Genomic DNA, 27,919 nt, shown 5'->3' with positions numbered 1-27,919 from the left:
TATTTGTATACAAACAAACCCAACAGTTCATGTGAGACTTTGATTTCAACTTCCACCTCACTTACTTTAATTAGCTAATCACATTCTGGCGTGCATATTCCTTGCACGCAATAAAAAACAATTTCAAATATCAAAATGCAGCTCCTATATTTAGCATTCAGTCAACACTTAATCAAAAAAGAATAAATATCATCTTGACAATATAATAATGTTTTAGAATAACATGCATAAGCAGATGAGACAGTAAGATCTATGAGTGGGATAATTGTTTTACCTTTCCTTTCTCATACAACTGGAATGAGATGACACTATATTCAAAACTCTTCTGCCCTTCAGATTTGTTTCTTCCTGATATTTTTTCAGCTACTCTTAAGTCTGAAAAATTTAAACCTTTTTGGGGGATATTTCTATTTAATCTCAATGACAAATTGTTAGGAGTTTATTTTAAAAAAATGGAATAGCTAAGGTTTCCAGCCAGAAAGTGCTTACATGTGAACCTGTAAATGTCAAGGGACTGAGCGTTCCTCCTGCTCATTAGGAAAAATGTGCAAGAGAGGGATTAAAAGACTTGTTTATGAGACCTGATAAAAGAAGAAAACACTAAGGTGAGTGTGCTGGTTATGCTGGGATAACTTTCTTCACATAGCTGGTATGGGTATGTGCTTTGGATTTGTGCTGAAAACAGTGCTGATAACACACGGATGTTTTAACTGTTGCTGAGCAGCTCTGACACAGTCAAGGTCTTTGCTTCTCACCCAACCCACTAGCAGGCAGGTTTGGGGTGCACAAGTTTGTTGGGACACAGCCAGGAGACCTGATTCCCATTTACCTAAGGGATATTCCATACCATATGACCTCATGCTCAGCATATAAATCTGGGGGAAAAAGAAGGAAAGAGACATTCAGAGTGAGGGCATTTGTCTTCCCAATTCAACATTGTGTGTGATGGCCTCCTGCTTTCCTGGGGATGGCTGAACACCTGTCTGCCCATAGGAACTGATGAATTAATTCCTTGTTTTCCCTTGCCTGTACATGTGGCTTTTGCTTTACCTTTTAAACTCTCTTTATCTCAATCCACTAGTTTTCTGACTTTTACTCTTCTGCTTCTCTCTCCACTCCCACTGTGGGGGGGGTAAGCGAGCAGCTATGTGGGGTTTAGTTGCTGGATGGGGTTAAACCACAGCAGTAACTGATATGCATTAATGGGAAAGACATGATAGCTATGTTATGTGTACATTAATTGTTAAGTGTGTATTAGTTTATTTATATAGTAGGTACACTGAAAATGAAAATTTACACATATGAACCTTTCATGAGCAAAGCAGCCTTGACTTGAGGAACTTCATGAAGTTTAATTCACTCTAAATTAACATGAACTTTTAATTACTGATTCAGGTACTAACAAGAGAAGTTAATTAAACCAACACTTAGAAAACCTACTTTTCTACTTACTCTTCAGGCTCTGCTTCAGTCTAGCACTTCTCTCTCACTTCCTCAATTTAACTCCCTTTCTTTTCATCACACATGACACTCAGTCCCTTCCAGTCCCTTTGGTGATGCAGTGGTCAGGGTACAGTAGGTTTTTTTCTGTTCCTTGCTTCTTACTGTTCTCCTGGCCCAGCATGTGTCCTTCACAGGCCACAGTCCTTTTGGGGTTGTCTTTGATCTCACATGGGTCCTCCATGGGCTGCAGTTTCTCAGAGCATTCCTCTTTCATTTAAGAGTTATTCCTTCAGGCCATTTTCAGTAATGTCCCCTTCCACATTCTTCCAAACCAGCCTCTTTACTTACTTCTTCCCATGTCCTGTTTTGAGGTTCGTCCCTGACCTCCTCTCACCTTTCTTCTTTTCTCTTGTCTCCTACCCCTAGCAGCTGCCACCCTTCCTCAAGCACATGTGATCAGAGGCACAGTATCCTCCTCTGGCTGATTGAAGGTTTGAGGCATGATGGGCTGTCTCCATCCTTTTTAGAGTAATCTAGAACCTGCTCTGACTGACACATCTGGCAGCCCCTGTTACTAAGCCTTGGCTTTTATGGCTAATACACAGCCACATGTTTTTTTCATGTTACACTTGCTCTGTTTCCATAGAGAAATGGATGAACGCACATTTTGTCCACAGTTTATTCAATAACTGAGCACAAATCCAGTTTGTCATTTCATTACTATGTTATCCATATCTTGTCTACATTAATATGCAGCTATAAGTCTTTAACAACTTCTTCTCTTACATTTGTTGTCATAGGTCTATGTAGGGATCATCAAATCAGTATTTGAGTGTCTTTAAGAATGTGAAATGGAAGCAAGATTCAAACTTATTGACTCAAATATTCCTCTTCTGAAAGACATTAGTCATGAGAATTGAGGAAAAAGAACAAGGCTTCCAGCCATCTGAAGCCTTGTTCTGAGCCATCTCTATTACTGCCTGGTAAATGATAAATTTATAACTTCTTGATCTATAAATTGCATTCAAGCTTTGATATTTCAGTCAAGGATGCATCTATCCTCCTGGACCTTCTTGAAAACCTTTGAAATACCTTTGTGCTTAAGTTTTCCACAATCTATTCAATATTTTGGGAAAAATCCCACATCACTAATACCAAAAAAACCACCATCCTTATGCTTACTTTTGGTGTATTATATGGGAATTTATACAGGAATATGCTTGTCCTAGTGAGAGAAAAGCACATAATTAGACAAACATGAACAATAGACAGTCCATTTCAATGAAGAAATACTAGTTTCTTGAAACACCCTTCATTTTGTTTCAGGAATATAGATGTCAGTAATAATTTCTACTGAGAACAATGCTTGATAGCAGTGAAGAACTAATAGGAGGGGGAAAAAATGGTTCCTTTAAATCTAGTTTAGCTTTAGCAGGGAGAAGTTCACAGCTGAGCCTAAAACCTGATTATCTGCAGTCCTGGTGGGCAAGCAATAGTACAAGGCTTGACTTGATAAAAGAGAGAGATAAGGCAAAAATATAGCTTTTGGTAAACAGCTGAAAGTATTTTTTGGCTGAAAGTGTCACGAGAAAATAATAAGTTGGCATTTTACGATGCTCTCACTTTTTTGAGTTTTGTGGGTTTTTTCACTGATAGAGGGCCAGAAGATTTTTTTTTTTTTCAATTTACTGCAAGAAAATGGAGAATAATCTTCACAAGGATTATCACAACTTAGTAGGGTTGAATCTGGTGAAAACTTTTTATCTTACACTTGCAATGTGTTTCTAGAACATTGACCTGCACAGGTCCTTATTTAGCTGATAAAGGAATCATGACAGAAAATCAGAAATAAGCAAGTAAATTCATGTACTGTTTTCTGCTTGGTATTGTCTAAAGGACAGTGGGAAAAAAAACTTAAAAAAACATTACAGAAATGCAGACATTCTAAGATAAACCAGATACAGTAGTTCACATGCATATCCTATTGACTATAAGGGCTGGTTTAAGCACATGTCTGTGTGGCCAAGAAAGAGAAAATTGGAAGTATCTTACTGTAGATTTTCAAATGGCCTACTCAAGTTCTGAAGTAATAGAAGATGCAACTGAAGTTCCTCACTTCCTTCAGTGGTATTTTCTTATAAATCACAGAACTGGTGAAATTGAAATGAGGGGGTCCATTGTATTTTGTTCTTTTTCTTTAACAAGGGAACTCCTATGACTTTAAAAGAATTCATATACTTTCTGACCTGGTTATACAAATATGCTTTCAGTAGGACTTTTTGCATCAGTCTCTGTACCAATTTAGCTTTACAAATTCAGGCCTATATGGTTTTAGAAGCATTATGTATCAACATCATGTAACAACATATCTTAGAAAAATGAACTGTAGCCAAGAAACCTGAAGGTGAACAGCAGACTTCTCTGTAAATAGTCAGGGTCATGAAAATAGCTGACCTGAAACTGTAACTGTTGTGTCAATCTGTTTTCTATCTGGATCATGATTTTTTTTTCATGGTGAAAAAAAATATTTATTATTGAAATTTACCTGTGTCATAAGCATAGAGAAGGGAGAATTAAATTCAATAGAACTGAAAAAAGATGACTATGATTCTGAGAAAAGCAGAAGAAATAGTCTCCACCACAGTCTTGAAACCAAGTTGTTTTGCCACAGACAGCTGCTTGGAATTCAAAAGCACAAAGTTCAGCAGTTACATGATTTTAGTTGCTGGTTTGCTGCAAAATTCCTCTGTGATGTTGGCTAAACCACCTGTCATCTGGTGACACATGACTTGCCATCTATCCCTTTCTTTATCTGTCATATGTTGATAATAATGCTGATTTATTTAACAGGAATGCAGTGATGATTAATTAGATACCTCAGAAAACACATACTTATGAAATATGAACTATCATCTCCATACAACACAGAATTTTTTTTTTCTTTAACACAGACTGTTAAATTATCTGCAAAGCTGTGCTTGGCAAACATTTGACCTGAAATTTTGTAGAAAAGGTTATGTGAGTTTTTCACGATTATTTTTTTCTTTTCTCTTCCCCAGAAATACTTTAAAGCAAGACAGTTTGTAATGCTAACCTTGCACTTTTACATAACTTTAGATTAACTTTTAATTAGATTAGATATTGACCTGGTGGCTATGTTGTGCCTTAATAATCTTCACATGTAATCCGTTAAACATTTATAAATTTTCTAAATGTAGGTGATTCAACAGAGATTGGTTCACAGAATTCTATGAGTGTGGTAATAAAAGTTCAAATGTTTATAGTATGGTTAATTATGAAATTATGCTGGGTGTTTGGACAAGCATATTGCTGTATGCAAAGGAAAATTGGTATACTGTGAAGTATTGTTAAGTGTCTGAATATTTTCCTATCTGGCTGGCTTAGTATCTGGAATACTTTAGATATGTCCTAATTTATTTAATTTTTTTTATATAGTAGAACTGCACCTAGCAAAGATAATTGAAGCAGGAGACAGCTTCTCAATAGCACAGCTAAAAGCATATAATTAAACTGGAATACATCTGGTGCCCTGTGCAGGTAGAGAGTTCTCAAGTTCCCCAGCTTTAGTAATAGGACGGCTAAATGAAGAAACAGAATTTTTAGCAAGTGATTATTCATTTGCTGAATATCTCTAATCAGGCTAGGACCTGTTTTTTTCAGAAGTTAGAACACTCAGCCTTTGGCAGTAATATACTCCTTATTTAATTAAAGTATTTAGTAATTTCTTCATATTTTCATTTGTGAGTTACCCAAATATTACTCAGTCATATCTCATGTCTCCCTAAATAGCAAGTAATTCTAAATGTCCTAAACTTTCTGCAAATTAAGTCCAAGGTATTCTATTAATAAGAAATGTTTTGAAAAAAATATCTTTCTTGTATAAAACCAAGTTTTAGAAATGCCTAATCTTTTTTTAATAAGTCTGTAACTTTGATAAAGCTCAGCTTATACAGCAGAAGAAAGTTTATCTAGGTGGCCTTTGAGAGTTCTAGGTTGATGTACTAATTTTAAAACAAACCAGTGGGAGATCATAAATCAGAATTACAATTTAACAGGAAAATTAAATAAATGCAATAGTACAAGAACACTGACAGAGTCAGGATACAACCGGACACCCTGTTAGTCAGGGTGGTGAAGTGGTCCAGTTGAAGCAGTGATCCTGCAGACGGGTCTGGTCCTCACCTGACAGTCCAGTAGTAGCTCTTGTCCTCAGGGAATCCAGTAAGTAAGGATTCCTTGTGCTGGTCCAAACCCGGGAGGATTGTATCCAGGTGGGAATGCTTGGTTCCTCCCCCTTGGGCGGAGCATCTCACAATGGGCTGATGCAATTCTATGAGTCCTGTGGTGGGGCCTTGATTGCCCATTGAGCAGAAATAGGCCCCAGTGGGAGTTATCAGGGATGAGTCATGGTAGGAGGTAACAAACACTGCCCCACCTGCTTTAACAGCTTGTGAAGATGATTGTAACCTAGGGCAGTTGAATATAGGAAACAAACCAGTATATATATATTTTTAATCAATTTTATCTATTATTATATCTCTAACATAGTTTTCTATCTTTTTTAAAATACTTTTTTTCCTATTTTTACCGTTGGCATTCCCATTGTAAATGGCTTGATTATATTAATCAAGCTGCTACCTGAAAAGAAGGACACAGAAAATTCTGTAACATATCATTTTTCATTATTCTTCAGTAAAATGAAAAATACAACTCCTTGTTTACTTATGAATGGAGATAAATTTAGACCACTTCAGACTGACAGATGATATTTGCAGAAAGTTATGAGTGACTGAAGAGTTAGTCTATGTTGGCTCCTGTTGCCTAAGGTCAGCAAATAATAAGCAGTTTTTATACAGTATGCATCCAGTTAAAGTTTCCTCATTGTGCTCTGACCTTACTCTGGCATAAGACATATTGACATAACTGGTGTACTTCAGAATAAATGCAGGTTTATGCACTTTGTATTTGGACAATGCTGTGTTCACCTGCTTCCTATATACACTGAACAACAGTTTACTCATTCTTCAATTTCCTAAGTCTCTGGCTACTCTTAATTATCCCAGTGACTAGCAGGTATTCAACAAACTGTACCGGAGACACCATCCAGAGTCACCCCTTATTTCTATCACCACTTACTGTGTGGTAGAAATGGAAGAATCTGGGTCTCCTGTACAAGTTCTTGGAATATACCTCTAGAAGTGTTATTCTTCATTCTTAGTCAAATCAGATTCAACTCCTTATCTACACTGACAAGAGAAAAAAGATGAATTATTACAATTATATAATGATTATATGATGAATTATAATGATGGAAGATCTAACCAATAGCTCAAATCCTAACACAGCACCAAGTTCAGACATATAGGGAAACAATCCACATCAGGTATTAAATTAAATTAAATGCCATCACACCTCTAAGCACTTTTTTTCACATCTCAAGATAGAAAAAAATTATAATCCTCTTTTAGAAAATCCATTTAAATATGTGAGTAGTAAGTAATTATATCTCTAAAATTAATAATATATTTTTTTATTTCTTGAGACCTTTTTGTATAGGTCAAAGGAGGTTGTTCTGCCCCTCTACTCCACTCTTGTAAGACCCCACATGGAGTACTGTGTTCAGCTCAGGACAGGAAGGATGTGGACATGCTGGAATGAGTCTAGAGGAAGGCCACAAAAATCATAAGAAGAATGGAACACTTCTCCTGTGAGGACAGGCTGAGATGGTCAGGGGTTGTTCAGTCTGGAGTAAGAAGGCTCTGGGAAGATATTATTGCAGCCTTTCAGTACTTAAGGGGGCCTATAAGAAAGATGGGGACAGATTTTCTAGCAGTAGCTGATGTGATAAGAAAAAAGGTAATGATTTTAAACTGTAGGAGGTTTGATTAAGATTATGTATAAGGAAGAAGTTTTTCATAATAAGGGTGGTGAAACACTAGAACAGGTTGCCTAGAGAGGCGGTAGATGCTTCATCCCTGCAAATGTACAAGGTCAGATTGGATGGAACTCTAAGCAACCTGATCTAGTTGAAGATGTCCCTGCCCATGGCAGGGAGTTAGAGTAGGTGGCCTTTCAAGGTCCCTTCCAACCCAAACTATTCTATTGATTCTCTGATTCTATAGATTTACAGTAGACCTAAGTTACAGAGGTCTCAAACAGGACATTAAAATTCTCCTCAGTTTATCACTTGGAATGAACCTCAGAATACTATTCTTATATTTCTTTATATTCCATTTTAAATTAAAGTACACAAAGATCTTAGCAGCATTAGTATTCCCAAAATATGTGGTTGTAGCTACACACTAGGATATAAAGGTACTTAGACAAGCAAGTATTGAAAACATTGCCCCTCTGTGATGGATGTATTCAAGTTGTTAATCAATCTAGTGGTAGTTCTGTACCATCTCCGAAAGAGGTCGAGCCTAAGTCATTATTGGGCGCAGCACATATCTAGTTCCAATCTGTTCTCTGAAAACCCGTGAAGAAACAGTGACACAGTGAGTTTGGAGCACCAACCATGTGACTGACGTGAATGGTTTTCCAAGGCTCATTTATCAAAGAACAAAACTAAGGAGTCTCACTCATACCTTTCTCATTGCATGTAATTTAACTACAAGCTAAGCACTTTATTCCATAAATATGACAGCCTAAGCAAGCTTTCTTTGAGCTCTCCCTGCTCAGGACCTGGCTGCATCTGAGCTGGGAGGTGTCTCTGAGCTGGCTGCTGACTCCTGAGCTGGGACATCTCTCAAGGTTGCTCATTGGGCAAACACCTTTTATATGGATCTTTGGTCAGTGACTGACATCACATAGAACCTTATACTACAGTGTGCTAAGATTCTGTATTGATAACTTTGATTTTGTCCTGGTGACTTTGATTCTCACTCGGTAGTTTTGAATCATTTTTACATTATTTGTGAAGTAAGTAATACAGTGAACACTGTAATCAAACTTTGTTAAGTCACACTTTTATAACATCTTATTTCAATATAAGTAGTTTTGCTGATACTTTTGTTGATGTTTCTTTGGGTCATCTAAATCACTCATTTTCAAAACCCTCTACATGACTGTAGAGTTTTCTGTCTTTTAGCCTTCCTAATGAAGCATATTCTCTCTCACCATTACAAGTGACAATGATACATGTTGATTGTTTAACAACACCTTGCTATCACAAACTAAATTCAACAGTAGGGAAACAGACAACTATTTGGATCTATTTATTTTGAATTGATTTGGTTGTTCTCCCAGTTTACATTAATTTAAATTTTTAGAGGCAGGTGACAAATATATAAACACTTCTGACACCTTTTCTCAATGTATGAGCTGAGGCAGTGGTCAGTGGAGAGATCCTAGGCTATTTATTCTTTGATAGAAATTCTGACAAAGCCCAGACTTCCTTTGCAAGCTTGGTGCTAGTACTGTGTTTCTCTCTTACATTTAACTCTGCCAAAACCCAGCATCTGTTCCCATATAGGGTGTTGACAACTGAAGCATTTTTCCATTGTGTTGTAATTCTGCCGAGACCAGGCATCTGCTCACAAATAGAGGTGTTGACAGTTGGAGCTCTAGCACTTTCCCTTTGTGCAGCAACTCTGTGGAAATCTGGCATCTGCTCATACACACAAGTTTTGACAGCACAAACTACAGTCTAACACTGAGTTACTCCAATGTAGGGGAACATGTGTAGTCATAGTTTTGGAGGGAGACACATTCACATGACATCAAATCCAAGAGATCAGAAGATAAAGCCGGTATAGGGCTTGGAGCATTTTTTAGCCAGCAGAAGTCTTCACAGAATCAATATACTATGATCTATATGGAGAATTTTTCCTTCATAACAGGTACCAGGAGAAAGTGAACCAGCACTCCAAAGACTCAGCTTTACACCTTTTCTCTATGACTTAGGAAGGTCCTCTGTGAGTCCTTAGTACTTGAGTAAGATAATTTCTGTTTCTTGCTATGCTGATCAGCAGAACTACTGTGATCTTGTTACTTTCTCTTGGAGCTTGTCTTGAATCCTCAGCCATTTTTAAGGTCTTAATAACCTTTCCTGTACATTTTAATGGCATCTGCATGGGAAACAGACTAAATTGTAGTTTAATAACTTTAACATATATTTTTTCTGAACTATGATGTGAAAGAAAAATCCCTATACTCTATTTTAGGAAAAACAGAAAATGACCAAGTAAATAACTTCTCCCAGATGTGCTTTCCTTAATTTTTGTATTTTTATTGTTTTTACAACTAGTTCTGCAGAGATTGTTTTTCTATAATAAATTTATTATTTATTATAGAAAACAGTCTGAAATGATTCTTAGATATCTCAGTCTTAAGGTACTAAATATAAATGAAAAATACGAAGAGAAACTACATTTTTTCTTTAGATTACTTCCTGTGAAAAAAATTGGCAAAGTGAATGAGAAAATTAAACAGTTCTTAAGAAAGCAAACAAAATTCTTTTGTGTGACATCATTACTTCAACAGTACATAAGTACCATATTAGGAATATGATGTTTTTTAACTATTTTTGTCCTAATTTCATATTTATAAAAGGCTTCAATTATATTGTGGACACAAAAATAAAATTAATGAAAATAAATACATCTAAATAGAAAGAAGGTAGCAGACAGACTCTCTCTGAAAAATAAAGCTTTGACATATGCAAAATTAAACTTACATATGCTTATATTAACAGATTTTGACTTGAACCTAGGACTACTCCATTGGTATTTCTCTACTTGAGATTCAGTATTAATTTGTATGTGAAAACAGAAAACCCCAGATAAATAAGTAGGGATTAGGGGTATTAAATATGTCATGCTTTGAAAGGTTTATAATAGGTAGTTTTTAAATGGTAATATGAATTGATTATCTGCTGGACTAGTTTCACAGTCTTTATGATGTCACATGTGAAAAATAAATGCCAGAGTTATACTTTGAATCTTACTGCCATAAGTTATATTCTACTCTTTTGATATATTTATCTATGGAACTGTATCTGTAGCTCTGCATATATGTATATTTATATCCTCTGCAGATGATATACATACACATGTGCATGTGCAATTCTAAAGAGTTTCCATTTTCAGAACTTAGTAAGTTTTGCATATGAATTTGTCAACATAAACCATGTTGTCTTGGGGTGACTTGATGATGTGTATCCCCTATCACCGCTCTTTGCCCAGACATGATTCCTGTGCCTTTCTGTGTCTTTAAAACTGGGTGCGAGAGAAGAAAAAAAAAGCCAGACGAACTTTTCAAAGCAGTTTGTGCTCCAAGGTCACATTACTATCTCTCTCTGCGTGCTTCTACAGCGGCAAGAGCAGAGGAAGCACCCTTCCTTTTTTTGTTTCTGAGTTTTTTGGCTTTTTCTCAGGAAAGAGACAGAGAGTTAAAATTCTTTGCTGTTTAGCTGGCTCACTAACTGAGGCAAGAACTTTTCTTGGACTGTTCTGCTCTGGACTGGATCACCAGCACCAGGAGGCTTATGCCACAGCCTGGTGGGGCCACACCCCAGCTCTGGAGAGAGAACAGCCACACCTATAGAAGGACTTTGAATTTTACCAGGTTCTCTCCACAGTGAGAGGTTTTATATTTAGCATTATTATTCCTTTCCCGTGTGTTTGTTATTAATTTTTTTTTTTCTCTTTCACTTTCCTCCAAGGAATATTTTTTTCCTGAACCTGGTGGGGGAGGGTTGGCTGTAACCTGCCTTCTGTCAGAGGACGTTCAAATTTGGATGTTCCTCCGAATCTGTCTCAAACCCGCACACATGTAAGACTGCTTCCACCATGTTTTTTCATCAGCACATGTTGCTCTGGATAATGTTAACACAGGTCAAGATGGAACCATTTACTTTCAACCAGAAAATCTATGCCTCTTTCATCACTGTAATTTCAATCCATGACTTACATCAGACAGCTGTTTGTTAACTGCTACACACAGAGACATGATTCAAGTGGTGTCTAGCCAGCCACCGAAGAGCTGGATGGTTGCCTGGAGACTAAATTTCAGTGTTCAGAATCTGCCTCTTTTAACAGGAAAGAACAAAAATTGCAGTTCACTCTAAAGATACTAAGCAACCATAGAGACACTTGTTGGTTTTGAGTGCTATTATTAAGGTTTGCTGCATCCTGAAATTACAGACGAGCGTAAACTAGAACATGAGATTTTTTTCATGGTCACCATACCTCTCATCTTGCTAATAAGAGATTCAGAGCTCAAATGAGACATTTTCATGATTGAGCCACAGCTTGCCTTTATCTCCAGCATCTTCAGCTTTCCACTGTCACCATAAATCTCTGCCCCAACTTCTTATTGCGTGTCACAGGATCATAGGATAATTCAAGTTGGAAGAAACCTGAGGAGACTGTGCATTACAATTCCCTGCCCTACGCAATGGTAGGCAGTTTTGCTCCTATTCATCACATCATATCAGAGAGGCATTTACCCTTGCTACATGCCTGAAACATTCATTTCAAACTGAAAATCACACCCACTGAGTTTATAAAACTTACCAAATGTAGTTTCTAAGGTTGCTATACTGAGACTTAATTCTGATGAAAGCCACATCACAGAAGACGTTTTCTGCAGATGTTCTCTGAAACTACAGACAAACCACAAATGAGGCTTTCCAAATTACTTCACTGAATAAAGTACCCAATTTCTATTATTTAAGTTTAGCCAAATGGCTTTTTTAAGCAAAATACATTTTGATTATTTATGCAAATACAACAAGTCTTTCGAAAATGTACTAACTTAATTGTTAAATAAAATAGCCCCACATCAACCCCCAAAATTGTCAGTGTTGAAGAATCATAGAGCGTTTTAGGAAGATAAGAGAAAAAACCAGCATGTTTCCAATTTTGGCATTTACCCTATATTCATATTCCATTAATTCTGGCTTTTTTTAAGGCTTTGGTTTTGGTTTGTTTGTGTTTAGAGAGGAAGTTGCCGTCTTCTTTCAATGAGGATTCTGTTCCGGTATTTCAACACAGCTACTTTTGGTTTGCTATAAGACAGGAAAATGCTACTGGTCATCCTTTTTAATGGAAAGGAAAATACTTTGTCTCAAGCAGCTATGACTAAGTGCTCATTGTTCGCCACTTCAAAGCAAGCTGGTCTTACGGAATACGCAGCTGCAATCACTTCCTCTCTCAAGACCACAAAACTGGCTGTTTGTCTTTGCACAGAAGTACCTCTGTAGACTACAAGTGACTGAAAGATATACCTGACACTTCTGTAGGCTGGGTAAGAGTGTCACACCTTTGTTGACCTGAATCAGATGTTTGGAGTCCTCTTCAGGGACATTGCAAAAAGTGAGGAAAACCTCCTGGTTAGGGATATAGTTGAGATTGTAGTTAAAGCTGAGAAACTTTGCATTGTTCCCAGGAAACAGGAGACCCTTTCACAAAGCATTAAAAAATCAGACTATATCATTAGTTATAATCAAAAAGCACAGTTTACTCTGTTAAAGATGCAATATTTTAACAGAAGAAAGATGCTAGAACTCACATGACTACTTGTTCCTTGTCACATTTTTCAATTTCATTAATATACTTCTTCTAAACGTCCTGTCTACTGACATTCTCCTCACTGATTTAAGGGAATCATTGCAGTAGTAGAAAAAATCATGTTTCCCTATACATCGTTCTAAGAGATACACAACAGGTGGATGTTAGAGTAGAAAACAAAACTCAAGAGAACTGCCATACAAAACAATTTAACATGAAAATCACTTAAAAAATTGTAAATTATAGTCTTAGAGACTTCATTTTTTAGAAGTCTCATTCATACTTTTGATACCTTTGTGGCTGCTATATAGACTGCCAAATATGGTTTTTGCTGTTACTGAAAACCTGTAGGCTTCTTATTGTTCTGTCACATTTTAAGGAACTTTGGCATGGTTTTATTTGTTTTATGTGTTTTTTAACAACTGGCTAGTAGTCAAGTTACTATTAACTGATCCAACTGACTAGCTGAAGCTCTGTGAGTAGATTACATGCTGAAGATCTGACAAACCTAGGTAACATTTGAGAAACAAAGAGCAGCCCTTTACACCAGCTGAGGCTGGGAAAGGCCAGTATACAAGTTTCAAACTTCACATGGGAATCAATAAGAAGGAAGTAAACTGTGATAAAGAAACAAAACTAAAAAGATCCCAAGGCTCAGGAGGAAAGAAGCAACACAAAGAGCTTTAAATTCCTCCTTGCACAGAATATGTTATAGAGCTGAGTAGCTAGACATCCCACCATTTCTCTCCTTAAAGAAGACTGATGCTGCTGACCAGAAGACAATGAAAATATGAGCCTAAAACCAAAGAAGGGCAGAAAACCTGAAATTATTTGTATAAACATTTTAAGCATATTATTGAAGCATATTATTGATGAAACTTTTGTGTATTGATCTGGGCCATGGGAATTGTTGTAACTATACTAATAGTTGCATTTTGATGGGATTGCTAAGTTTTTACTAGACTAATAGCAAATTCTTGGCTGTGTGTATATATATGCAAATATGTAATTTTCTTGTCTAAGAGATGCAAGATATCTTATTTCTTTGTAAAAGTCATCAGACATTTAAAAAGTCAGACCTACATATTTTTTCAAACTATCTTTTTCACATTTGGGACAAACAGGGATCTCTTTGATATAGGAATTAGCCGTGTGAAAATTTATAAATTACAGAAACATAAGACATTATTGCCTATGGATAGATATTGTTCTTTGGAAGAATATCTCTTTTTTTTTGGATATATGCAAAGTCATATGTGGAATAAGACAGCCAAATACTTAGAAAAAAGACTGTGTCATAATTAAAGCAGCTGAAATAAGTCTGAAGACTTTGATTTGATCTTCTGCTTTCTTATGATTTCTTGCATTCAGTTTTCTTCTTTACTAAGTTTTATAACACAATAATGGTGAAATTTTTAACTATTGAATTTGAGATAAACAATCAAAACTTTCTAGTTTTCTGGGCTCTAACTGGAATCAGTAGGAGATTTAAAATGTATAGTTAGTGGAACTAGTCTAGAAAAGGAGCTCACAGACACACAAAATGAGAGTGTGCTTTCCACTATAATTTTACTGCATGTCGTATCTCAGCTGTTAAAATAGGAATAATTACATTATCTTATTTTGGGAAAGCTTAGTAAAAATGTAGTCATTGTTCAAGTGATAGATTTGCAGGAAAAAAATTTGTATTCACAGCAGAAAAGAAATAGTTTATGTAAGCAAACCAAGGAGCATGCACCGCATAAACTGAAAACAGTCTCTTTTTAAGCCGACATTGCTGGCTTTGTTGGCTCAGTGATTCAGGTGTAGGGTCATAGCACAGGAAAACTTGGCAAGGGCTTATGTAATGAGAGACTGCACCACACTGACTTTTTACTACACAACTGACTGTCCTGGTCATGGCAGCTGGCAGCTCCCTGGGGTCAGGAACTGGGACCAGAAGGGGCCCTCCAGGGCAGCAGGGCTGGGCCTCACTGCCCAGCCTGTCCCATTTCCCCAGCCGGGGCCAGCCAGGCACTCAGCCCCATCCTCGGGCACCTCCTGGGCTGCGGACAGGCCGGGATCGAGCTGCGATGTGGACCTGTGGACAGTCCCGGTGCAGCAGTGCCCATGGCCAGGGGAGCCCGGGCGGCTGCAGCAGTGCTGGGAGAGGGGCTCGAAGTGCTGGGGCGGATATGTGGCCCTGGGGCCTGGGCGGGCAAGGAGAGGCACGAGGAGGCCGGGAGGGGTCCCAGGGTCTGAGAGGCTCTGGCATGGCAAATGAGATGACATAAATAACATGCAACCTGTTTTATTTCTGATGTGAATGCTTGATTTATCAGACCATTATTATGTTATTATATCTGTGTCATAAATCTTTGAATTTTATTTTAAAAAAATTATATTAGTCTTACTATTTTAATTATGTGGATGTCTTTGCTGCTCTGCACTGAGGTACATTTCAGGGAAAGGAACCATGTGGTCTCCCAGCTGCCCAGCTTCCTCTGTTCACTGAAATAAATTTTAATAATTCTAGCAAACTAATTTGTCTCTTTGAACTTTCCTGAATTTTGTCAACTTCTTTACTAATTTCTCTCTTCCTTACAAATCACCTTATCTTTTTTTCTGAAATCCTTGAAATATTCAGAATAGCAGGTTAGGCTGTATGTATTTCCTTGTCTTTACTATCAAAGTGTATTCAGATTTTTACCAGCAGTATGTTATGTTTCATTTTCTGAGCTATTTTTGACAATGCATCCTTTCTTACACTCTGGTCTGCCAGACTTTTACATACCCCGTTTTTATGAAAATCATTCAATTTTTTCCTGTGCATCCTGTGTGTTTTTAATCTCCAGTTTCCTGAAATTTTAAATCTGCTTTCATATACCATGTTCTGGCTTCTACATTTTCTTATTTTCAGTTAATTTATGTGGAGTCTTGTATTGAAAAATCATATCTCAAATAACATATTTCTTGAGTATTTCTCCTTGGTTTTATCTCTTACTTTCTACTTTTATATCTCTCGTATTTCACAGATTTCCATAATGTATTTTGCTTCCTTTGAATCTGTATATTTTGCTACCATACTCCTTGACTAAATGACTTGAATTTTTTCAAATTCACAATAACATTTCTTCTATACTCCTAGTGATTTCGATTTTGATTACAGATAGAATGAACTCCATAAAGTTTTGTTAGATGGTTTGTTTGGGTTTTTTTCTGTGTTTACTACTATCAAACCTTTATAAGAGGAATGTCTCCTCCAATGTAGGTTATCTGGTTCAGCTTCTGTAAATATCTCAATATCCACATAATTTTATGAGGCTTGGCTTTCTTGGAATATGGTCTCATTTCCTTTTGGTATGCTAATAAATTGCACATCAGTTTTCCTGTGTTGAGTCTGTATCTCTGCCGGTATCACTACTCATTTATGTTCAAAAATCTGTCAGCCATGAGTTTTGGCTTGCAGAAAGCTTGCTCAGAGCCTGGATAATAAGTAATGACACACAATTTACATTTTGATTGAAGGATCCAGCTCAATACACTCCGTATGCATGCCAATTGGTACGATCTGGCAGGAAAGCTGGTCAGCTTTTCATTTCGTTTTGTCTGCCCTGCTTGAAGACAAATGTTTCATAAACCATATTATTTCCTAGAGAGAAAAGGTCAGCTAGAATACTAAGGGCATTTTCAAGGACATCTTCATTTCTGCCACTTATATTTAGTCAGTGAATCATGTCTTCTATATCGCTGCCCATGCAGTGAAGATGAAATGCAACTTCTAATGTACTTTCAATTTTAGTGCATCCATCATTTATGTGCTTCCTGATTTCCAACATTGTTGAACAACATCTCTGTCCTAGTGAGAACATCATGCTTGAAATAGAGCTATTGCAAATATCAGATTGCTTTATATCTCTTTTTGTTCTGGTTCTGCCTGTAAGTTTTTCTTCCTTAGTCTTTATTTCACCATAATGTGTTAAAATTTTGATCTCACTCAATTGTTATGATTTTGTTGCTGCAGATTTTACAACATACTTTTACTTGGTGTTAAATGACTTGAATCTCTGTATTAATGACCACATCAAAGTGCCCAAAAGTTTTATACAATGAGCCAGTTGCCCTTGGAAAAAGTACCTTTGAAGAGGTGTCTGCTAACAACTGTAGTCCCACAATTGGAAGATAAAAGGTCTTTTGTAATCATAGAATCATAGAATCATAGAAGGGCCTGTGTTGGAAGGGACCTTACAGATCATCAAGTGCCAACTCCCCTGCCATGGGCGGGGACACCTTCCACTAGACCAGGTTGCTCAAAATTCCATCCAACCTGGCCTTGGACACTGCCAGGAACAGGGCATCCACAGCATCTCTGGGCAATGTGTTTGACTGCCTCACCTCTCACAGAAGTGAAGATTTTCTTCCTAATATCTAATCTAAACCTACTCTCTGTCAGTTTAAAGCCATTTCCTCATTCCCCCTTGTGTTGTTACTGCATGTTTGTCTTGGGGTGATCTATGATGATGGTCTATTCCCTGAACCTCTGCTTTATGCTCAAAAATGGTTGCTGTATCTTTAAAGTAGGTCTGGGGAGCCTTGGGCTCATTGGCGGGCTTTCTCAAAGCCTCACTCCCCAGGCATCCAGGGGTGCAGTATGGTGAGGGGTCAATTTTGGATAGGCATGAAGCTTCTAGGATGAGAAGAAATGTCCTCAAGTTTATCTAGGAGAGGTTTAAATTGGGTATTAGAAAAAAAAATATTTACTGAAAGTGTTATCAAGCATTGGAACAGGCTGCCAACGAAAGTGGTCAAGTCACCATCATTGGAGATACTGAAAAATCTTAAAGATACGACACTAAACATGGTTTAGTGGTGGACTCGTCCATGTTGGGTTTATGGTTGGACTCAATAATTTTAAAGAGTTTTCAGGAATGAAGATCAGAGGTATGTGGGCCGATTGCCCTATTAGGAAATACTTTGGTATAAGGTTTTTAACCATATATGTTTTGGCAGCAAAATGTTTATGTAGTATATTATTTTCATCTTCCGACATTGTCATTTTTATACAGATTGTAAAAAGTAGTGCAGGATGGTTGTTCAAGGGTGCCCATACAAATTTCTTATTAAGGGAAGTGAAAAATTAAATGGGTCATTTCTTTCAGAGTAAATGTGTGTTAATGGCGCCTTACTCAACAGAACTCTCTATTAAATGTATCATGGAGAAAATCTGATCACTTTAATGACTATAAAATAACCTCAACTCTTTTATTTTTGTCAGAACTGCAGAGTTAGAGAGTGCAAATCTAATATGGTTGGATTTTATTTTTTCCTTGTGCACTGACAACATAGTCATTGTTGTGAATACCACAAAATGAAAGATAAGAGAGTAGTGATAGCTGGTAAGTTAACTAAACTCTCACTTTATTAGGTGGAGATGTGTCTTAGGTTACAATGTAAGATGTAACCAAAAAAATGTATTCTATCACCATCTTCATAAACTGTTAAAAACAGGTGGGGCAGTGTTCCTTATCTCCTTCATGACTCATCTCTGATAACTGCCTCCGAGGGATATCTTCTGCTAATGGGCCATCAAGCCTCACTGCATGACTCATAAATTACATCCTCCCATTGTGAGATGCTCTGCCCAGGGGGAGGAACCAGGCATTCCTACCTGGATATAATCTGAGGTTTGGAACACCACAGGCAAACTTGCCTACTGCATTCCCAGAGGATGAGAGCTACATAACCACCACTGGACTGTCAGAGGAAGACCAGACCCTTCTACAGGATCACTGCTTCAACGGAACAACATCTATCCCTTCAACGGGACTGCAGCAACACTTTAATCAGACTGCTATCACCACCCTGACCAACAGGGTGTCAGATTGTATCCTGACTCTGTCAGTTTAAACCAGTGTTTCTGTATTATTGCATTTATCTTAATTTTCTTATTAAATTGTAATTCTGACTTGGGATCTCCCACTGGTTTGCTTTTAGACTAGTACAAGATGATATTTTATCTGGCAGTCATTTATCCAGAACAGAATATGTGCTTTATAATCATGCTATTTCATGCAAATATACCATCTCCTTGCTCTTCATTTTTGTCCATCAAGTACATGAAAAGCACAAGCCCTTTTCCACTTTGACTGCTGTTTCCTCAGGTCTTCTCTCATTTTCTGTGAATGTGTACTGTGGAAATATAGTGTACCTCCAGGTCTGTGGCTGGCATGTTTACTCTGCAAGTCCCAATCCCATCCTGACCCCATGAGTAGTGGCTAAATGGTCAGAACTGTAAGAGGAGCTTAGGGACAGTAGACATAATTTCTGTACACCAAATGCCAGGAATCCCACTACAACTGTAACATTTCGAATGATTACATACACTGGGTAATTGCTAAGTTGGTAAAATAAAGTTTTTAAACCCAACATCAGTCTCCCTTCACTGATGAACAAAAATTGAAATACCTTTCCTCCATAAAGCTAATCTAATAAGGAGGGTAAAATTCTTCCTAAAGCTAAAATATGACTAAAATGAATTCTGAAAATAAAGTGCCTGAAGACTGCTTAGCTTTAGTCATAAAGATAATGTGGGGCTTTGGGAGAAGAAAAATGCATGATACATGACGTTAAAAAAGTTACTGAAGGAAAGACATTTCCTATAGGAATATATATAGTCATCATCTCACCTAAGCAGTGAGATGATGAATAACTTTTTTTCTTGTACTGTAAGTTTTTAATTATTTATGCTAATAAAAGAAATGCTGCAAAAATACCCTGGGAGGGGTACTCTACATGGAAAGTACAGCACTCAGTCTGCAGTAAAATCCTGCACAGTATCAAACAGAGTAAAAATTTCGAAATAAGTTTCTTGATTCCTTAGCAAAATACTAGACATTTAGCACACTGGGAATCCAAAATGAATAAACAGGTGCAGCTGGCCACATACTAGTGCTTATCTCTGTGAGCCAGCCATTTATGCCATGACATTTCAGTACCATCCAACTTGTTTGAGTTCCTGTTTGAGTAGAGAATTCAATTTTAAACTTGCAAATCTTCTGTGCTGTGCATAGGAACAAGCTGTTGACAGTGAATGTTCTAAGACTGGTCAGGGAAAAAAACTCACTAACCTTTCCTATTTTGGGGGGAGGAGTGAGAGAACAAAATCCTTAATTCTTTGTGATGAATCTTTCTGACAAGTGATAGTGTTTTAAAAAGGAGAGGGGAAAAAGGAGTAAGTCTGCAACTTATTATTTTCCTATACTGTATATTTCTTTGTAATTTATTTCAATAAGTATTAATTTTTACACAAAAGTATTGTTCTAGTAGTATTTCCTCAACTGCTAAATGAATAATGGCTATTATTCACTAAGTTACTTAAGGTAGTAATTTTGAAATAAAGCTTTTAGTCAGAGTAGTATCACTGTATGATTCCTAAATGCATATATCAAACTATGATGTTTCTTGGAGGAGCTGGGAGTGGAAACCAGTAGTCACATATGTTGAAAAGCCAATTGATAAGCCTGTTTTGATCTCTGCTGGATTAGTAATAACTCCCTCTTTCACAAAAATAAATTTTAGGTGACATATGTTACATATATATAGTTACATATATTCTGTTATAAAAATTTTAAAGTTTGTATGATATATACTAAAGAAGTTTAAAAAGTGTGGTAAGTATTCCTAATTGCATACATGGAAATTGAATTAGTTTCTAATTTATTTTTTACTATTCAAATTATCTGTATTAATAAAATTCTCCAACCGTTGAATATAACTCCCCATTTCACTTCACAGACAGATAGAAAACATCTGAGGGCAGGAACCAAACTGGGGTTTCTAGGCACTACTAATCACTGAAGTTTGTTGCAGTAAAATGGGACTGCCCCAAGAAAACAGAGGGGAAAAGGAAGAGTGTTTTCAGACCCTTATTTAGGTACATTCCTTACTTAGAAAATCTGAGTTTACTCTGTTTCAAACATTACCTTCTTGAAGCTCATGTTCCAACAAGGGCTAATGTCAGAGCTCACTCAACTTTCCAGAATTTGTAGAAAACTTGCAGACTCAGATGTTTGATTTCATGTGTCTGGCTGACTTAGAAAGCTGCTAATTTGTGACATTCTCAGAAAAGACAGTAAGACTGACATTCACTATGTGATTAAAGTGCATAAGCATGCTTCAGGCAGTTTGTAGGTATTTTACTCAAACAGAATGTCTGAAGAAAAATCTGCTTAAGCACCTCCTCTTTTTCAAATCTCATGGCTTTCACCAAAATATATTCTATAGTGTTCAAAGCACTAATAAAATGAGTAACTACTTTAGGAAAATATTATGTAATAGAGAGTGCAGACTGGTGCCACCATCCGTAAAAAAAGGAAGACCAGTGATTCATTCATTTAATCTGTTCCCTGTTGGATTCCATGGCTATTTGTGACCAATCAACTTCAATGAGAGAAAATTTGGAGATAATGGGCAAGGGCAACATGCTTATGAATCTTAGGGAAGAATGAGTGAACTGACTACACCCATTGCAAAGACAGACTAACAAAGGGAAGTACAGGGTGTCCTTTACAATATATGGATAGCTACTTTAGTTGATGGGAGCACCTGGTTGTACAAATTTTTTACTCTAAATTGTTTCAATAAAAAACAATAAACAAAAAGAATTGGAAGAGAGCAGTAGGCTTGAGCTTCCTTCAAGCCATGTATTCCTTCCTTGAGACAGGAGATACCCCAGCACCATGACAGTGAGCACATTATAGAGATCTGTACTAAGAATCACATTTATATTTGAATCAGCATGCTCTGCCAAGTGTAATTTTTACTTTCGTTGTGATTTCAGTACACTGCAGTATCACTCTTATTAATGAAAATATTATGTAATGTCAAATAATTTGAAAGAAGTAAAATCAGTATTAAAATGAAACCATCTACATTAAACAGTGAGACTGCCACTCTCTTGTTCTAAAACAGTCCCCTCACCGCCGCCTTCCAAACTGGCAATACTCTGAACAATCATCTTGTTAATTTTATTCTGAATTTTCTTCATAAGATGCCTATGGAATCCAAGATTTGTGAACACCAGTTCTAGGAAAAGATTGCCAAATTCTGCTCCCTGAAATGTTTAGCATGGCACAGTACAGGTTTCTGTAAAACTCTTCAGAGCCTGTGTCAGTTCTCATATCAGTAGGTTAAAGCCATTGAAATCCCATAGATCTGAACTCCATAGATGTATTGCCAACGTCACATTTTTCTTCATCTTGAAGCTAGTGCATCTCCTCAAGTCTTAGGTTCTGATATAATTTCAGTGTGTAGAAAGATCAATTTACACTTTTAAAAGTGTAATCATATGATTAAGACCAAAAGCTTGAGGCCAGTAATACTAAAGCCTGAATACCCAGAAGGTAAATGAAAAGACCACAACATCTGCTATTTTCTAAATACAATAAAAATAATGAATCAACTTCTAAAACAGTCATGAGCTTTTCTATCTGCCCAATTACTTTCTGAACGTATGAATAAGGTCAACCCATTATTAGTTCTTCCATTAATTATTTCACTTTTATTAAAAATAAAATCAACTGCATTGACTTAGTACAGTACAAGAACAAGTTTGAGATTTAACTAAGAATATTCAGCAGGGTTTTGTACCATCATTTTAGCAACACCATGTCAAAATGATAGAAAAAATAGATGCCTGAATTCGTGAAGCTATTGCTTCAATAGGTGTTTCCATACCTTAATAAGGCATTAAGAAAAATCACCAACATGCTAAACGTGCTAAAATGAGAATGGACATGAAGACATGCCATTTGGACAGATATATTCATCTTAACTTTCACATATTGATCAATGAAGGTAATAAATAAATTTTATATTGTACTACAAGCTAACTGTCAATCCTAGGAATGTATTCTGCTTACTACACTATACAGAAATGTGTACCTTGTTGACTTTTTCTGTTTTACCTGTTTCTCAGAGTAAGCCAGCCTAGGATGGCTTGGCCACCTCACACTACTCTTGAACTTTTTGTATAGACATGCATAATTTTTATGTGTGTCTATCTATCTATCTATCTAATTTCAGGAGAGTTTTATTTTATCTAACTATAGACAAATGCAATGAGCCTCAGTGCTTGTTCTTTTAGAGTTACTGGAAATCTAGTAATTAAAATCAAAGGAAAATACAAGTAATTAATGTAATTTTATTATAGAGCTTTGCATTTAATCAAATAAATTGCATCAAAAACTGCACAAACTCTATTGATTAACTCTCCAGAGATTATAATTGAAGCATAGTGACAGTGTTTTCATGTAGAGAACTACACAATAGATATATAAATTTAGGAAAAACAAATTCTACTTACATTTATTGCCATATGCTATAGACTTTTCAGTATCAGATGAAACTAGGAGTTTTCTGTACAGCGTCTATTTAGCAATGGCTCTTTTCTGTCTGCATGGCTTGATAAAGTTCCTCTGAGTCAAAGAATCAGAATCATTGAGGTTGGGAAAAAAACCCAGGATCCTTGAGTCCAGCCTTTGATCGAACACCACCTTGTCCACTAATCCATAGCATTATGGTTTTATTTCAGTGCCACATCCAGTTGTTTCTTGAACACTGTCAGTGATGGCGACTCCACTACTTCTCTGGGAAGCTTTTTCCAGTGCTGGGCCACCCTTTCAGTGAAGAAATTCTCCCTGATATTCAACCTGAACCTCTCCTGGTGTGGCTTGAGGCCATTTCCTCTTGTCTCATCACTCCTTATCTGAGAGAAGAGGGCAACCCTCACCTGGCTACATCCTTACAGGCAGTGGTAGAGAGTGATAAGGTTTCCCTTGAGCCTCCTTTTCTCCAGGCTAAAGACCCTCAGCTGTCTCAGCCACTCCTCATACGACTTCCTCTGTAGACCCTTCACCAGACTTGTTTCCCTACTCTGGACATGGTTAAGCCACTCAGTGTCTTTCTTGTAGTGAGGGGCCCAGAACTGGACACAGGACTTGAGGTGTGGCCTCACCGGAGTCAAGTACAAAGGGACAATAATTTCTCTAATCCTGCTGGCCACATGATTGTTGATACAAGCCAGGATGCCATTGTCCTTCTTGGCCACCTGGACATGCAGTGGCTCATGTTGAGGTGGCTGTTGACCAGTGATCCCTGCTAGGCCCCTTTCCAGCCACTCTTTGCCCAGCCTGTAGCTCTGCAGGGCTTGTTGTGGCCGAAGTGCAGAATCCAGCATTTTGCAATACTGAACCTCATACAACTGGCCTTGGCCCATCAGTGCACCCTTTCCAGGTCCTTCTGCAGAGCCCACCTACCCCCCAGCAGATCAACAATCCCACCCAACTTGGTGTCATCTGCACATATGTGGCCCACCTGGTCATAGAAGAATATCAGGTTGGTCAATTAAAACCTGGCTTTCCTAAATCCATGATGGCTGGGCCTGGTCCCCTGGTTGTCCTGTAGGTGCTGTGTGATAAATAATGGAGTGTGGCTTGGCAACTGTTCCACCAGCTCCCTCAGTATCCTCAAGTAATTCCCATTTGGCCCCATAAACTTGTGTCTAAATGACACAGCAGGTCATTAACCACTTTCACCTGGATTGCAGTGGGTCTGTTCTGCTCTCTCTCCCTGTCTACTAGCTCAGGCAGCTGGTTCTCCTGAGGACAGCTGGTCTTGCCTAAGTCTTTTCAACATCCTTGGTTACAGTGCTTCCCTCTGAGTCCAATAAAGGATGAAGATTATTTTTTTTTTGGCCTTCTTTTTGTTGTTAATGTATTTATAAAACCACATTTTATCATCTTTTATAGTAGTGCCAAGATTGAGTTCTAGCTGTGTTTTTGTCTTTCTAGTTTTCTCTCTACATGACCTACCAACATATTTGTACCCTTCCTGGGCTGCCTGCCCCTTTTTTCAGAGGTCATAAACTCTCTTTTTTTTTTTCCCTGAGTTCCAGCAAAACCTCCCTGTTCAACCAGCTTGGTGTTCTTCCCTTATGGCTTGTCTTTTGACACATAAGGGAAGCCTATTCCTGCACTTTTAATATTTTCTTCTTAAAGTGTGTCCAGATTTCCCAGACTTCTTTTTTTATAAAGTACAGTTTCCCAAGGGATTCTCCTGAACAGGCCAAAGTGTGCCTTTACTCCAAGGTAAAGGTTTTGTTAACTCCCTTCCTTACTTCATCAAGAATCAAAAACTATAATTTCTTGGTCACTTGTGCCCAAGTTGGTCTCTCACCACAACATCTCCCACCAGCCCTTTTCTGTTCATAAACAGCAAGTCTAGCTGGGCATTACCCCAGTAAGCTCTTTCAGCAGCTGTGTCAGGAAGTTATCTTCCACATGCTCCAGGAACCTTTTAGACTGTTTAGTCTCTGCTGTGTTAAGATGCCAGCGGGCATCTGGCAGGTTAAAGCCTCTCACAAGAACAAGAACTAGTGATCGTGAAATGTCAGCCAGCTGCCTATAGAATTCTTCATCTGCCTCTTCATCCTGGTTTGGTTGCCTATAACAGACTCCCTCAAATTTGGTCTGCTTTGTTAAGCTGAAATTGTTCTTCATTTTCTTTGAAACTATGAATCAATATTCTTTGTGTTGAAGATCTAATATTTGTTTTCAGTACATAAAATAAGGAATAGTGAGACTGAAGGAAACAAGAAAATCCAGTTAAGTAGATGAAAAGAAATATCGTACAATTGGCAAAATGATCAGTTTTGAAGTCCAGGATATTTGAGAGAAATGGATGAAGACGTCATGTTCATAACTAAGTAATTATGCAAATATACATGTATTTGAATATCTAACTTGTAAGTAGATGAAAGCATCTTGCCTGCTTGTTTGGCAGCTTAGTTATCTCTATTACTTTTATAGCATTTTGCATTGAAAGAGACTAGCACAGGTATTTGTTGGTATCTGTGTTTAATTGCACAAACAGCAAAAGTTTTTTCTCTACAGAAAGCCCAGAGTTGGCCTAGAATCACTGCTCAGTTGTTATTAGATGGCTCATTAATGTGTTCATATTTTTAATTGAAAAACCTGTGGGGTTTTCATTGCTTTTATTTGAATTTAGACAATTTCAAAAGTTTTGGGGTTTTTTCAAAATGTTTTCATCATTATGGGGATAGGAGGATATTTAGTCAATTTTTATTCCCTCTTTTCTTATACCTCATTCTTGTTGAAATCCATCCGCATATCTTAATGTTTTTCCAAAAAAAGAAGTACTGCTATCTCTGCTTACAGTTAGGGGAGCCAATAAAGCCCTCTCTGTAATGCCATCTTGCTGTGTTTCAAGCTTATGCATCTTAATTTGTACTTGTTCATATGTTCCTCCTCTACTTTTTCATGCCTCCTCCCCACCAAAACAAACTGTGAGAAATAATCTTTCTAGTAGAAGCCTTTTCCTTTATTATATGCTTTGAAAATGAGTGAAATAGTTAATAATGCTAAACTGTAAAATCTCTTTCAGTTTCTGCATCACATGAAATAATCCGGACATTTCATGTCTCAGAACTGTGGTATCTGGCCCTTTACTTTTTCAGGTAAATGTCTCTCTAGGTAGCACTTTATCATTTGAATTTCAAAAGCTTCTTTTGCAAGCACATCATCCTTTGGGTTTGCCTTTATTTTTATAGTAAAAGATTAAGCTGTGAAGAACATCAGAGCTCCCTCTTGGAATCTTCTATGCTACTGTTCATGTCCCATGAGGGAACATACATTTGAAAACACATTTTGGAAACATGGATATAAGTAAAATTTTATTTTTATTTTAATCCAACAATATGTATATATTTTTTTTTTCAAAGTATATTCAGATATGTATCATTAGGATGATATTAGTAATTTGATTTGGTCAGAAAGCAGATAGAAAAAAAAATCTTTTAAAATTAAATTTTGGGTAGCACTGAAAGGCCCCTGTAGCCATGATTTTAAGCTTGTTTCTAACATCACCTTCAAATACAGTTCCACGATGCCTTTCCTGGCTGTATGAACCAGAGATTTAAGTGTGATGTCCAGTATGAGAATAACTGCAATCAGACTTTTTTCTCAATATCAAAATCAAGAAAGAGAATACTTTTTTGGTTGGAGTAATTTTGGATTTGTTTTCATAATCTGATGACAACTGGAACTAAGCCTAACCAAATGCAATGTTTAATTTGATGTGCTGTGTCTTAAGTTTTAGGCTGACATTACAACTTTTAGAGATCCCTAAGTGTAGTCGTAAAAAAGTACATTTATCTTCAGATGTAAATGTGAATGTTAGTGTTCAGGTGCAAAGGTTTGGTCCTTAAAAAGCTATAGAAAAAAAAATGTTGGAAATTTTATTTTCTGATGGAAAGATCTAGCTGGTTGACCATCAGTTAGATGATAAGCAGCATAATACTGCCTTTTGTTGTGCCTCAGTGTCTAAGAGGTACCAAAGAATACAACGGCAGGGGGAGGGCAGGGGAGAGAGAGAAAGAGAGAGACAGATCAGAATGGAATGATCACTTTCTTTGTCCAAATATGAATAATGGAATTCTATTTATCAGTCTATGGAGTTTCAGAGGAAGATCAGTACTTATGATTTATATCTTATTGCACATGTAAACGTGTACAGTCTTCAACACACTATACTTTACCTTGAAAAGACTTAAATATTTACCAAAAATAATGATTTCAATGCAGTCTTGATCAGACTTTCATTTGCCTGTTATTGCCATAGAGTACGTAGGGAAGTCGAGTGGGTGGAACTCTAGCAACCTAAATTTTATTGGATACCACTGCCTCAGGAAACACCATGAAGATTTTGATAATTATTCTGATTAATTTTATTGTAATATTTTTTGCTAACAGGAAGTGTTCTGAGCTGCTGAGATGTAGAGATGTATTTTGATTTTTAGTCTATTAAATGGAATAGCATTTATTTTGACATTATTACCTTGTTTCTTTTAGTAGGAAACAGAAATGAGTAGAAGAAAATATGATCTC

The 27,919-nt window shown here is 37.0% G+C and overlaps 1 long non-coding RNA gene and 1 pseudogene across 1 annotated transcript; both read right to left on the bottom strand.

Annotated features, from left to right (window-relative positions):
- Positions 1–18,785: 18,785 nt before the first annotated feature.
- Positions 18,786–22,562, bottom strand: LOC121676795. Its single transcript, XR_006020600.1, has 3 exons — positions 22,552–22,562; positions 20,549–20,569; positions 18,786–18,891 (listed from the first exon to the last, which is right to left on the bottom strand). It is a non-coding gene; the product is annotated as an uncharacterized LOC121676795 (long non-coding RNA).
- A 976-nt stretch (positions 22,563–23,538) lies between these two features.
- On the bottom strand, positions 23,539–24,231 carry LOC121676609 (annotated as a pseudogene).
- Between the last annotated feature and the right edge of the window lie 3,688 nt (positions 24,232–27,919).

Source organism: Corvus kubaryi, unplaced genomic scaffold (assembly GCF_017639235.1).
Source record: "Corvus kubaryi isolate FWS band 111438036 unplaced genomic scaffold, C.kubaryi_AGA036_p1.0 split1-131, whole genome shotgun sequence".
In the NCBI taxonomy this organism is placed as follows: Eukaryota; Metazoa; Chordata; class Aves; order Passeriformes; family Corvidae; genus Corvus; species Corvus kubaryi.
Note: the sequence above shows the minus strand (reverse complement) of the source record. Positions and strands in the feature narration are given on the sequence as shown.